Source organism: Aegilops tauschii, chromosome 1, assembly GCF_002575655.3.
Source record: "Aegilops tauschii subsp. strangulata cultivar AL8/78 chromosome 1, Aet v6.0, whole genome shotgun sequence".
NCBI classification, from domain to species: Eukaryota; Viridiplantae; Streptophyta; class Magnoliopsida; order Poales; family Poaceae; genus Aegilops; species Aegilops tauschii.
Genome location: NC_053035.3, coordinates 391914357 through 391929486, shown reverse-complemented (window position 1 = coordinate 391929486; position 15130 = coordinate 391914357).

The window sequence follows — 15130 nt, the reverse complement described above, 5'->3', positions numbered from 1 at the left end:
TTTAGGATTTTATCCCTTTTATTTTTGTGTAGTTGCTCTAGGATTTGCTTACTTGCTGGTCATCACTCGTTAGAGATGTTATTAGTGTGGTGTCATGTGCTCTAGGATTTGGTTAAATTTGTGGATCATCTGCTCTACGATTTGCTTAAATTTGTGGATCATGTGCTCTATGCTCTGTGTTGCTTAATTTGTGGATCATGTGCTCTATGCTCTGTGTTGCTTAATTTGTGGATCATGTCAATTTCGGGTACCCGTCAGTTTCATCAGTTTTGTACACTTTTAGTTTCTTCAGTTTCATCAGACAACACCGACCGCAGAAGAAGAAGAAACGTAGTTCTAGGGCCCAAATGTAAACTAAGCTCTGGTTGGGCCGTCTCATTGTGTTGAGTGTCGAAGGCCCACATGCTGGCTCTGTTTTTTCCCTTGAGTATTACCATGGTAAATCCATTTATTGCCATGCCGAACAAAAATTGTGCATGATGGTAAATCGATTTATTGTTGGACTTGCACATGTCAAATTTTGTACATATCATGGCAATTTCCTTCTGTATATAGCCTGCGGCACAACACATTCATTTTTTGACATGCGGGTATTATAAACAAGTTTTTGTTGCAAGAAAAATATTTTATACACGACTTTTTGTGTTTGTTTTTATTAAGACATGTCAGATTTAATTATGTAGATCATGATATCCATCTGAAACCACATCTAAAATAAAGTCCGGTGGCACCATTAGCTAGATATCCATCTAGAGAGCATGTCTAGGCTCGGCTATGGCACCATATCCATCTAGAGAGCTTGTCTACGGCTCGGCTACGGCACCATATCCATCAACTGATATCTCACGTAGCAAGCATACATCCATAACATAAGAAGTAGCAACCATAGCATACTTCTTACATAAAACATAGGGTACCGTAAACCATAGCATAGTCCACAACCTATTCAAAAATTAGCTTGTTTTTGTTCATACAATATACGGAATAGGGCCACCAACAATTCAGAAAAAATAGCTTTTCTTCTTCTTCTTTTCAACATCAACATGGCTCATTTTTCTAGCTTTAGCTTCCTTTTTGACACTTCAACTGCTCCATTATCCGCGTGCGAAAACTTGACCCTACTCTAAATGGGCGAAAACTTGCTGGTTTTCATTGAGGAATACTCAATCATTAATTGATTTAGCAGAAGGGCTCGTGTATGGCACCGTATCCATCTAGCGATTTATCTCACGTCAAATAAGATAGAAATAGCAAGCAAAAACACTGATAACCAACGACATATCAAATAAGGGTAGCAAGCATAACAAAGTTCTTAGTGGATAACACGACAGAGATTAAAAGTTCATGGTACAACCAATGACATAATTAAGATAGAAATATATAAAAGATCAAAAGCCCTAACACCCTAGGGCAAGACAAGCTCACGATCGATACCGGGACTTCACCACCATCTTCACTGCGCCTTCTCTTCACTGCTCCCTCTCCATGCCGTCCTGGTCGATGTAGTAGGGGAGGCTGTGCATACCATCGCGGGTGGGGAAGATGCAGTTGAAGTTTGTGAAGATGTTGTGGGTTGTAAATCCGATGAATTCGCATCCACACCAAAACACCTTGCCGAGGAGGTAGTATGCATCAAATCTGTTAGTGAAGGTGATGGTGAGCCCTATCAGTGGAGTCCTGGAGTTTGGACGCACTTCCTCTAGTCGGAACATCACCGGCGAGCCCGCCGGGAGGTGGGCGAAGCCCGCACGGAGGAACCACTCGGCAAACCCCCTTGCACCCCTCCAGCATGAGAATGCCCACACGCGGAGCGTCCTCTCCATGACGATGCCGGCCGGATACCATCTCTCCGGCACGGTCGGTGGGAGCTTGAAGGTGGGGCCGTTGTACTGCATCCTCGCCTCGCTTTGAGAGTGCTCTGGGTTTGGGTGAAGAAGAGAAGGGGCGGCGCAAATGGATGTGTGGAGAATAGGTGGAGGGGTGGTGGTTTAAATAGGGAAAGGGGAAGGGAAGGGGAGTGGCACCGGCCGCGCTTTGGATTTGCTACGTTCAAACGAGCCGCGTCGATCGATATGCCACTTTAATTGCCAACAAATTTTAATTGCCACGTTGAATAGATGTGAGTGGATCGAAAAGTGTGAAACAATGCTCTACATCAAGGAGACACGCGTGGGAGATGATACGAACTAGCGGCAGCAACCGTCCCTGCGTCCGTGGCGGCTCGCACTACTAGAAAAAGGCCTACTAATGGCGCACCTAATCTGGCCATTAATGGCGCATCAGTGGTGCGCCATTAGTAGCACGCCATTAGTATATTTTACTAATGGCGCACCACTGGTGCGCCATTAGTATCTGGTATACTAATGGCGCACCCCGGATGCGCCATTAGTATATACTACAGTGCGCCATTATTATGCCTCCCAGGGGGCCATGTATACCAGGTGCTTTGGCATACTAATGGCGCACTGCAGATGGATGCGCCATTAGTAACTTCGGCATACTAATGGCGCACGGTTTAGTGATGCGCCATTAGTATCCTTTGCCATACTAATGGCGCACTGTGATGTGATGCGCCATTAGTATGAATATTAGGGTTTTTTTATTTTTTTATTTTCTATTTTTTGCACAGGTTACAAAATGTATAATTGGCCAAAATATAGACAGCACACATCAACAACAGATTCATCGAATACAATAAAAGATTAGTCTCTGAATACAATTCATCATTTTAGTCTCCGAATACAATTCATCATATTAGTCTCCGAATTGAAAAGACCGAACAAAATGTATAAGTATGAATCATTATATTACAAGTCTCGAGACCGCGAGTTTGTCTTCACATTACAAGTCGATATCGATCATCTAAACTACCATCACATAGAAGAGAGCTGCGGTCATCACGATGAGCATCATCACGATGAAACTCATCTTCATCCGGTTCCTCCAACGCTCCCTCCCCTCTCCCGCTAGATAGCGGGCGTATCTAGATTCGGCCTCGGCCCTAGTGGCGTACCCTTTGTAACTGTTACCGCTGAATCGGTGAACCTGTCTCCGACACTCCTCCCAGTCGTCGTAGACTCCGGGAACCTTACCCTTGTACACGACATACCACGGCATCGCTATGCAGTAGCCAAACGAAACGTTAGTACCAATTCACAGACAATACATGAGCAATATATAAGTATGCAACAGAACGATCGGAAGAGAAAAGCAAGACATTAATAGCATCGATTACATCTAAGTTGAAGGACTCTCGAAACCAAAGAGACATACTACAAGTTCATTAAAGTTTAATTACAACATGAGCCAATCGATGTTTCAGAACTAGACACAGCATCACTGCTTTCGACTGGACTCAAGGGACCGGAGCGTGGATGAAGCCGCCGTCTATCGTGGGAGTCATGAAACCACGGGCGTTGTCAGCCTGCATTTGTAGGATTGTGTCGATGTCATTGTTGGACGGTTGATTTCTGAGGTAGAACTGCTCCGAGGTACGAAGGACATCTTGATGGATGATTTCCGCAAACTCCGACTGGATGCGAAAGAATTCTTGTCTGATGTCCGCGTCCTGGATTGCTGACACGCTCGCGGCCCAATCTTTGAGTCTACTCGGTAGCAGTAGTTGATGATGGTCCCGTACGATCGCCCGCATGTGATGGATGGCGTAGTAGGCAACCTTCTGACCGCCAGGCGGCTGCTTGACGCAGCAGAACGTCGTGTTGTGGGAGAACACGTGCTTGCTGTACTTACGAATAGGCCTGGTGAAGGTGCCTCCAGATTTGACGTAGCCGGGGAGAACATCATCAAGAACCTTCTTGACATTTGTGTAGTCTACGTTCGACTGACGGTCCGGGTCGAAATACGTGGCCATGGAATATTTGGGGCTTAGGAGGATGAGCGTGCAATGTGTGTCACTGCAGAAAACACGGAATGTTAAAAGAAAAACGATAGAAATTTAAGAATTCATATGTTACGGGGCGGTTGAGGGGAGGACTTACTCGGGAAAGTAAGGCACGAGGAAGTTGTCCTTATCTTGGTCTGCCAGAATGACGCCTTCGAGGTAAGAACTCGCGACTTGCCGGTCCCCAGCGCTGCCCAAGATCTTGGCACGCATGTAGAAGGGGTCGACTATCACGAGGTTCGGGGTCTTGTCGCGAATGATCCGCATCTCCATACTCAGCGAAAATAGCCGAACGAGGTGTAGTGCAGCGGATGAAGGTTCAACATAGCGTGGATGTCATCAAACCGCAGGACGATCGTACCCCCGATGGAGTTATCCACAAAGCCTTTGCCCTCTGGCACCTTGGCCGCGAAAACCGGGTATGCCACATCCTTCTCTCGGAGACGCCGCTTCTCCAAAGAAAGCACACTGTCATGCAGACTCCGCATAGCACCGGTTGCAGCATCGAGGATATTTCTCGGTAGCATCGGCCTACCCGCCACATGCACCCTCCTCGAGATATCCGCACTTGAAGGTGGCCCGTCCTGAGCACGGATCATACTCGGTGCCGGCTGGCCCGCACCCTTGTTAGTCTTTCTTTTGCGTGCCTTCTTCTTGATCTCCTGTAATGGGACCGAGTTCTGCTCACAGACCGCCTTCTTGAGTGTGTTGGGGCGGATCATATTTCGCACCTCGCCTATCTGAGGCTCGGTGAAGTCGGCAGCTGGAGGCGTCTCCTGAGAGCTGAACTGCAGACGACGCCTGTTGCAACTTGGCTTCTCCGTGGTACCAGCTAGATCGCACACGTCTTTTGTTGGGTTGGGTTCTTGAGCAGGAGGCCCCATGAAGTCGCCACCATCCCCATGATCGGCAAAGTACTGATCGACGGCAAATGTATCGTCGTCGTCGTCGTTCTGATCCTGTGCCATATGCATGTTTGGATCCAGTGGCATAGGGATGTCCGGCACCGTTGCGGCGGTCTTGCCATGGGGCCGACTTGGCGCCGGCACGACTAGCGGTGTTGTCTTTGGGGTGGTGTCCCCCGCCCCCAAACGAATCTGGCTCTTCGGCCAAAGCAGGGGCCAGCTCAGGCAGGCGCTGAGGTTCATCACGTCATCATCGTCGGCCCCCATTGGTCGAATCGGAGGTAACACCTCGTCGCAGCCTGGCAGCACCCGAACCAGTTGAACCCTAAACAAGTTGGGTGGCATCTGGGTACCGTGGAACAAGGGGTTGCCCGGTTGAACGATTTTGCCCTTGGCGACATCGACCAACTCGTTGTTCACGAAGTGCAGGAGAGTGCACGGAACGTCGACGGCGCCCTGCGAAAACATGTAGGGCGTTAGGGATGCCCAGTCAAAGGCAAGGAGATGAAGTCCTCGGCCGAGAGAGGCTTAATTAGTTACCGTGATGATGGCGTCGAGCTCGGCTAATGTCGAGGCACCGCCAACGGCGGGCGTGCAGTTGACGGAGGGGCCGCTTGCTGCAGAGGTGCCGGCCGGCGTACACCCGGGTGCATTAAGATCCCGTGCCGGCGTCGGAGACACCAATGCCGGCTCCGCCGGAGACACCAATGGCCCCGCCATCGCGTTCTGCGAGTTGCTGGCCGTGAAGCTAGGAATCGGGGGCGGCCCCTGTTGGCCGCCCGCAATCCACGCACTAATCCCTTGGATCAAGGTAGGCACAATGGCAGTGATCGTCGCTCCGAGTTGTTGTTGCACTTGCTCTTGGACAATCTCCGGAATCCGCGCCACCTGTGCCCTGAGTTCTTGAACCTCGCGCGCCTGGCTTTCCGAGCTGGTCTTTTTCTCCTTTCGCCCAGCAGTGTCATAGTATGACGACCATTTTGTCGACAAGCCTTTGCCGGCCACACGACCAGCTGACGTCGGCTTACTGAGCTTATCCTTGTTCTTCATTACATTCAACGCCCTATTTAGAGTGGTGTCCCAAGGGTTGCTCTTAGTCGACCCCGCGCTACTGCTTTCAGTCGCCTGCGGAAGGAATGTGAACCATTTAGAAATTTGGCTTCATTAATTAGAATGCAACCATATGGAGCTAATTACGAGGGGGTGTATTCCTTACCAGGACAAGCTCAAGCGCCCTGGTCTTCGGATCCGTGGTAAGCTCCTTTGTTTTCGGGTCCTTCTTGTACCAGGCCCTGACAAAGTTCCTGGTCTGCTTGTCACCGTATTTATCGAAGAGGGGCGGTAGGCCTTGCTCGGCACGGTCCGCCTCCTCCTTGTCCCATATAGGCTCCGCCACTCTGTAACCGCCAGGACCGAGTGTGTGTTCCCCTAAGTTCAGCTCCCGCATTTCTTTCCCCCACTTACTTGATTCAGAGTTTGCGGTGCTCGAGCAATTGATCTTGAAGTCATTGTAGTCATCTTCGGTGATCGAAGGATTTTTCTCCTTGATCTTCTCATAACTCTCACCTTTCTCGACCATTCTCTTCACATTGCTTTTCCAAGTAGACAGGGCCTTGCTCATCTTCGTGAGGGCAGCATTGTTCACTTTATTCCCTTTGAGGCTTGTGTTTTCAAATTCAGCGGGGAACTTGTATCGTTCGTGCAGCTTCGTGAAGAGGAGGTTGCGCAAATTCCCTCGGTCAGGATGCCTCAGGTTCTCGGTGTTGATCGAGACGGTGCTCCGGAGAATGCACCGGAGCTGAAGCGAGTACCCCTTGACTATTCGTTCGGGCGCCGTTGGATTCCCGTCGGAGTCCACTTCAGTAACTTCCTCCTTGAGGGTGCGGAGCACGGTCGGGCGCCGGTCCTTCCGTTGCCTCTTCGGTTGGCTGCCATCTGTGGTGGCATCCTCGGCGGCACCATCAGTGGTGGCATCAGTGGGGTCATCCTCGGCGGTACCATTAGTGGTCTCAGGATCGGTGGGGAAGGCGGCATCCTCATACAAGTGAGGTTGTTCCTCCATCTCCTGGGACAGCATCCAGAATGGCTTGACGCTCGAACCCCCGGCCTCATCGTTGTTGGCCATGTTTCTCTCTAAATAGGAACAAAGTTTGGTCAAAAAGTTGGTTATTGTCAAGGAACAAGATCATGGTCTCATCATTTAGGGTTTGTCGACACCGAGGCATCCTAAAAGCTAAGCTTTTATCATTGAGGGTTTTTCGACGCCGAGGCACCCTAAAAGCCTAAGCTTTCATCATTTCGGTTTTTATCGACACCGAGGCACCCTAAAAGCCATGCATTAGTCACAAGTACGCCGGGGCACTTGATCCTACTTAATTAACTACTAAGATACCCCGGCCCATGCATTAGTCACAAGTACCCCATATGTCCTATTTTTAGCAAAGTCATGCTAAAATTCACGGAAAATTTCAGCATGACCTTTGCTGAAAATAGGACATATGGAGTACCCGAATTTGCCGGAACGGAAGTTAATCGACACTCCGGCAAACTCAAGGGCCTCTTGGGTGGACAAGGCAAAAAAAGGCCTCCATCACAACATGGAAAATACACCAAGCAGTATCATCTCCAAGCAGTATCATATTTGTAATGACTGAAAATATTTACTTCAGGAAATATTTACTATTGTAGTTTCTGTTACAAACAAAAAAAAGACTGAAGTTTGTCCTAGCTATATTTCAGGATGATTTTTCAGTTGCTCATGCTTTTTACAAATTGTAGCTACTGTTTTTTATACCTAAACAAAATTGCCCTAGCTATATTTGCTACTGTTTTTATACCTAATTTTTTGCTACTGTTTTTTTAATTTGCTACTGTTTTTTTTATTTGCTACTGTTTTTTTATACATACACCACCAAAGTCCAAAGAGTAACCACTTATTAGCTACCAGGAGTAAGTAAGTAACTAAATACACTTGTATAACAAAATAAATCAGAAACTTAGTTTTCAGTGTAATGAAACTAGTTTTCAGTTTTAATTTTCTGTTTTTTGCACAGGTCACTAGCTTCAGATTTTTTCCTCAGGTATAAGTTGATGCTTTTCTTCATATTTGCCATATGAAAAAATTAGGATGCTATCATCCTATATTTTGCCATGCTAAAAGATTGTGCCATGTAGAAAATTGCCATGCTACACAAACATCAATGAACTGTAAATTTCATCAGAGTTGGATTACCCATAAAAGAAGCTCACAACACTATTCATTTTAGATTTTTTTATGATCATCTAAATCGTAGTACTCAGTAAACACTGTTGCACAAAGAAGTCCACGGTGGCCTTACAAAATTTATAAGTAGCAATGCACTTTCACTGTTCACTAGCACACAAACAAAACATAGGACATGTGACTACATTTAGATTTCTGACACTCCCAGCAAGGCAGAAATGCAAAGTTCCCAATATGGTTTCTCTAGCGAGGGAAGAAAACTCACCAAGCTGTTTCAGATCCCGCAACCTGGATGAAATGATGCAATGAAATGAACACATAATTAGGCCAACTAGAAAGTTAAAATAGGCAAATGTGCAGCGGCGATTTGGGAAAACTCAAGTCACCTCTAAAATTCCTCTGTATCCACAAATTCACGGGCCAACTGCACATCAGAGGAAGTAATTGTTAGTGAAGAAAAGTGAATAGCTTAAGGAACGGAAATTACCAGAGAAAGTGACTCTTATTACAGATGATGAATAGTTGGGAGTAGAAATTATCTACAGCTTCTATTTCTCAGTAGACATACAGAAAGTTAGTAATAAAAGTTGAACTATTTTTCCATATATATGAAATAGAGAATTAGTGTGATCATTATATACTGACTGATGACTGACCACGCATCCAAGTTACATAAAGCAGTTATTATTCATAACAAGAAACAGCAACTTTGGTGTTCTACTTGCAACGCATGCAGAGCACTGAAGCTTAAAATGGAAAACCACTTGGCCAACAGCAAGAGGACAAGGGAAGTTATGCATGATCATTAAATACTGTAGGACACAGAGAACTCCCAACAGAATCCTAAGTGGTTGAACACATTTAAGTTTTTAAAAAAGGAATGTACATATGTGCAGTATGAGATCCTGTTAACTGGTTGCAAGACTGAAGATATGGCCATAAACAGAATTGACACATCACCATCTTCTTCTTCTTCCAAAATGGCATCCAACCCACTTCTCATCAACAAGAACAGAGCCTATGACTCTCACCCATGTACTGGTTAGTCAGGTCTATATTCCAAGTTCTAACTGCTATTCTAGACTTACCGTTGCCTTGCATTACAAGTACAAGATTGAGTTCTGATCTTATGTGCAATCTAGGTGATCAACTGCATGCACCTGCACTATTATGTTCATTCTAAAAAAATAGTATGATCAGCTACTAGTTCGGCAAAGTATTTGCAAAGTCAAACACCAGTCCAGCAAAAATATGTGAACATATGCATCTATAAATAGCAGCTACAAATTGTGTCAGGAACTTATATATGCAAAGTACATCTTAAGTTCTTAGCATCAACAGTGCGCTGCAAAGCACATCCTCATGATACAGTGGAGCTTATATTGTTTTATTACCTTAGATTGCTTGCATTTGAACACCCTCTGACATGGAACAATATTATGCTTCTGTTTCTGAAGGTTGAAAAGATGATTCTAAAGCTGAGGCAGGAGAGCAGGCTGAAAATGGGTTTTAGCATTTAACTTACAAGTAGAAGTAGAACAAACAAATAGAGGGGCACAACGGTCAGTTCAAGGCCAATGTGGTGGAGGGAGAGGAAGGAGGAGGCCGGAGGAGGAGGGAGAGGTGGGGCAGTACCTGAGGAGGCGGAGGAGGCCGGAGGGGACAAGGAGGAGGTCGGATTGGCGCGGCGGTGGCGCGGACGAGGATGACGGGGCGGCGTCGAGGCGTCGGGGCGTCGGGGCGGAGACGAGGACGACGGGGCGGAGAGGGGAAGGGGCAGCGGCGTCGGGGCGTCGGGGCGGAGACGAGGACGACGGGGCGGCGTCGAGGCGGCGGGGCAGCGGCGTCGGGAGAGGAGAGGGGAAGGGGATCGAGGGCGAGGGCGAGGGAGAGAGAGGGGATAGGTTTGGGCCGGGGATAGGCGAGGGCGAGGGCACAATATTAATGGCGCACCACCCCTCGGTGCGCCATAAGTACATCCACACTAATGGCGCACCTCACCCTGGTGCGCCATTAGTATCTTTTTTTTTCTGCTCGAGCCAACAGGTTATCTTCCACCTTACCTGATCCACACCAAGTCCCCTCTACTAGCTCGACTGGTCAGCAGCCAGTTCTCACACCAGGCGGTCTTGGGTTCGATTCCCAGGCTCCACAATTTTTTTATAATACGGTAATAATTTTTTATAAGACAGTGATAATTTTTTATAAGACAGTAATAATTTTTTATAAGACAGTAATAATTTTTTATAAGACAGTATTAATTTTTTTATAAGACAGTAATAATTTTTTTATAAGACAATAATATTTTTTTTTAAAATATCATCAAACAGTAATGCCGGTGGAGCGGGGGAGGGTGCGCGGGGTGCGGGGGGCCGGTGGACCGGGGGGTGCTCGGCGGCGAGGGGGACCGGATCTAGCGAGGTGGGATAGCTAGCGATCGAGATGGAGGGGGATCGAGATCGAGTGTCCATGAAATTTAAAAATATTCATGATAGTTCAAAAAGTGCCCATGAAATACAATCGAGAAATGAAGGCTACGATTTAAATACAATCGATCTTAGCTAGCTATCTGTTCACATTCTTCTTGCCCTTCTTTTTCGCAAATGGAGTTCTTCTGTGGAACGGACGTCCTTTAGGTAGGGTGGTCCTGCTTCTTCTTGTGGTGTATGCTGCTACTTCATCATCGTCGTCATGTTCGATTCTCGGGTCGCCGTACTTGTCGAAGTCTTGCTCATTGGCTACTCCATCCATTCCAATGATCTTCCTTTTGCCTCTCCTCACGACAACACGACTGGGCTTTGACGGGTCGGTAATGAAGAAGCATTGGTCCACTTGGGAAGCCAGTACCCATGGCTCATTTTTCGCGGTGACGTTTGCGCCTGCGGTCTTGGATTTGGCTTCGGGTATAACCATGGTGGTGAAATACCGGTCTTCTTTTAGGACGCTCTTGGCCCATCTGACACGGAACATCGGGACCTTCTCTCCAGCGTAGCTCAGCTCCCAGATCTCCTCGATCCTTCCGTAGTATCTGTCCTTGTCGTTACCGGTGTAGGATTCCATCGTTACCCCGGAGTTCTGATAACCATCGCTCTTCATGTCCTTGGCCTCGGTGTAGAATGTGTAGCCGTCGATATCGTACGCCTCATAGGTCATCAGGTTGTGCTCGGCGCCCTGTGACAAGGCGAATATGAGTTGTTCTTCCACGAAAGAATCCTCATGTAAAGGGTACGACAGAAGCTTCTGCTTGAACCAACGCGTGAAACATGAGTTGTGCTCTTTGAGTATATCTCCGTCCGTCCTCTGTTGGCCTCGGTCATTGTACGTCTTCTTAATAAAGGTTTTGTGCTCTACCACCCAAGGATCGACCACGTCTATGTGTTGTAGCGCGACTAGGTTTGCTCTTTCAAAGTCGGCGAGTCGACCCTCAAAGTCGACATGCATTTCGCGGCGACCCTCACGGTGACCCCATCCAGCGAGCCTGCCGAGGTGCCTGTTGACGGGCAGACCAACGGGGTTCTCGATGCCTAGATAATTCGTGCAGTAGGAGATGCACTCTTCAGTCAGAAAGCCCCTGGCTATGCTTCCCTCTAGACGTGACATGTTGCGAACGTATCCTTTGATGACACCATTCATCCTTTCGAACGGCATCATGCTGTGCAGGAACGTCGGCCCGAGTTGGATGATATCGTCCACGATATGGACCAGCAGATGCACCATAATGTCGAAGAATGCGGGCGGGAAGTACATCTCAAGCTCGCATAGTATCACCACGATCTCTTCCTGTAGCCTTCTGAGTTGCCTCACGCCAACAGACTTCCGAGAGATGACGTCGAAAAAGTTGCATAGGCCAAATAGCGTTTCACGGACGTGCGCGTCCATGATCCCACGGATTGCAACTGGAAGTATCTGCGTCATCAGCACATGACAGTCGTGAGACTTCATCCCGCTGAACTTCAGCTTCGCTAGGTCTAGGTATCTGCTTATCTTCCACGCGTAACCGTAAGGAAGTTTTACTCCTACGAGGCAGGTGAAAAACTGCTCGATCTCCTCCTGACTTAGAGTGAAGCACGCGGGAGGGTAGTCATTTCCGGTCTTCTTGGCCTTTTTGCCTTTGCGACGACTTTCCGTGTCCTGCTTCGCCTCATCATCATCATATATAGCGTGAAGCTCTTGCTTGATGCCCATTGATTTCAAGTCTGCCCTTGCTTTCGGCCCATCTTTGGTCCTCTCTGGCATGTTGGGCAGGGTACCAAGCAGACTCTCGCACACGTTCTTCGTGATATGCATGACATCAAGGCTGTGAGGCACACGGTGGATCTTCCAGTACGGCAAGTCCCAGAAAACAGACCTCGTTTTCCATACCTTCAGCAGCGGCTCTGGCGCCTTTCGCTTCTTTCCCGGCTCTGGCGCCTTTTGCTTCTTTCCCGGCAGTGGGCAGTCTTTCCAATTTTTCAACAGCTCGTCTATTTCCTCGCCGCTCCTCGTACGCGGGCGTCCTCGGGGTTCGGTTTCACCATTGAATAGATCCTTGCGTTTTCTCCTCGGGTCATCGTCGCGAAGCCACCTTCGATGTCCCATGAACACGGTTTTCGAAGACCCGGGATCTCTATCTAGCTGGCGATACGTTGTGTCATCCATGCACCTGACGCATCCAGAAAATCCGTGGACCACCTGCCCTGCGAGATATCCGTAACCGAGATAGTCGTGCACCGTCGTGAGCAGCGCGGCTCTCATAGGGAAATATTCTTTCTCTCCGGCGTCCCACGTATTGGCTGGCGTTTTCCACAGCATGTCTAGCTCCTCTTTCAGCAGCCCCAGATATAGATTGATGTCGTTCCCTGGTTGTTTCGGTCCTTCGATTAGCATACTCATGTGAATGTACTTCCTCTTCATGCACAACCAGGGGGGAAGGTTGTACATCCACACAAACACAGGCCAGGTGCTATGTGTGCTTCTCTGGCTGCCAAACGGATTGACTCCATCGGTGCTCGCGCCCAGCACGATGTTCCTTGGATCGTTCCCAAATTCTAGGTCTTCGAAGTTCAACGCTTGCCACTGGCTCGCATCCTTAGGGTGACTCAGCATCTTGTCTTTTTTATCTATCTCCGGATCATTTGCATCATCTTCTCGCTTCTTCTCCTCCCTATCCGCGTGCCAACGCAGGAGCTTTGCTACCTTAGGGTCCGCGAAATACCGCTGCAGACGAGGAGTGATCGGAAAGTACCACACCACTTTTCGAGGAGTTTTCTTCCTCTTCTTGTATCGAGTGACGCCGCACACCGGACATATGGTAGACTCCGCGTGCTCATCCCTAGAAAATGATGCAATTGTTCATATGGTATTTCACGTGCGGTAAATCCAGAGGACACACGATTTTCTTCGCCTCCTCCAAACTGGTCGGGCACTTGTTCCCCTTGGGAAGACGTTCGTGCCAGAATGACATGTTCTCGTCGAAGCATGCGTCGGTCATTTTGTCTTTTACCTTCATCTCCAGAGCCATGAGCGTTACTTTCAGGCGGGTATCCTCGGGCCTGCATCCTTCATACAATGGAGTAACCGCGTCTAACTCAAGTTGATCCATCTTGGCTTTCTCTCGGGCGGCAGCTCTTGCGTTATCCGTCTGCTTGAGAAGCAGCTCTTGAATATGAGGGTCCTGCACCCAGCCCATCGATGGTCCAGCGTCGTCTGCTCCGCCGGCATCATCATCTTCATGATCATGCCCGTCGTCTGCTCCGGCATCTTCCTCATCATCATGTCATGCATCTTCTACATGATGACTGTGTACAGCATCACCGTCGTGATCATCTCTAGGGGATTCTTCGTCTTCTCGCCCGCCCGAGCCGCGGTGGTTGTCTTGCTGCCCTTCCTCATCATTTCTTGCCCGGCCCCCATGGACGACTTCGTAGTCATCTTCGTCACCTTGCCACCGATAGCCATCCATGAAACCACGCAAGAGCAGGTGGTCCCGCACCTGCCAGGATTCCGGGTCCGCAATAAGGCTCTTCAGCTTGCATCTTCGACACGGACATCTTATCTCCGTCTCGTTCTTTTGAAGCATCTCGGCCTTCGCGGACCTCAAAAACCTATTCACGATGCATTTGGTCATCATGCGGACCATGGTCGCCTGCGGGGTAGAGCAAAACGATATTTTAGAACCAAGAAAAAATTTGGCATGACTTTCCCTAAAAATAGGACCAAAAAGAATGCTTAATGCCAAAATTCTCGCCGAAACGGAAATGAATCAACATTCCGGCAAAATATTGGCAACTATCGCATTTCAAATACCGGTACACCTCCAAACACAAACACATATGCAACACCACAAACATATGCAACACCACGAACATACATAGATCTAGCTAGGCCATAAAAAGTGCATGTGCACATTGTTGTAGGGAGAACAACATAAATATAGCTTCCCCCCTTACTTACCTATCAAAACAAGGTAATTTAACCACTTAAATTGAATGAATCTATGGTGGAAATGAGGTGAAAAAGAGGAGGCACCCGAGACAAGGAGGAGGTGGAGAGAATGAAGTGGGGAGAAAGTGAGTGTGGGTAGGAGAGGTTGTCCAAAATATCTTGTTGCTGCCCACTTACTAATGGCGCACCAACTCTAGATGCGCCATTAGTAATCCAGGTTACTAATGGCGCACCTCCTGGTGGTGCGCCATTAGTATGTTTGGACAGGCGCACTAGTTAAAAAAAATACTTTTTATACTAATGGCGCACCCTGGGCCTGGTGCGCCATTACTAGTTACAACTAGCAATGGCGCACCGTGTGCAGGATGCGCCATTAGTATGTTTGGACAGGCGCACTAGTTAAAAATAATAATTTTTGATACTAATGGCGCACCCTGGTCCACGTGCGCCATTAGTAGTTTCAACTACTAATGGCGCACTGTCTCTGGATGCGCCATTAGTATGTTTGGACAGGCGCACTAGTTAAAAAAAAATTTGATACTAATGGCGCACCCTGGGCCTGGTGCGCCATTAGTAGTTTCAACTACTAATGGCGCACGGTGTCTAGATGCGCCATTAGTATGTTTGGACAGGCGCACTAGTTAAAAAAAATTGATACTAATGGCGCACCCTGGGCCA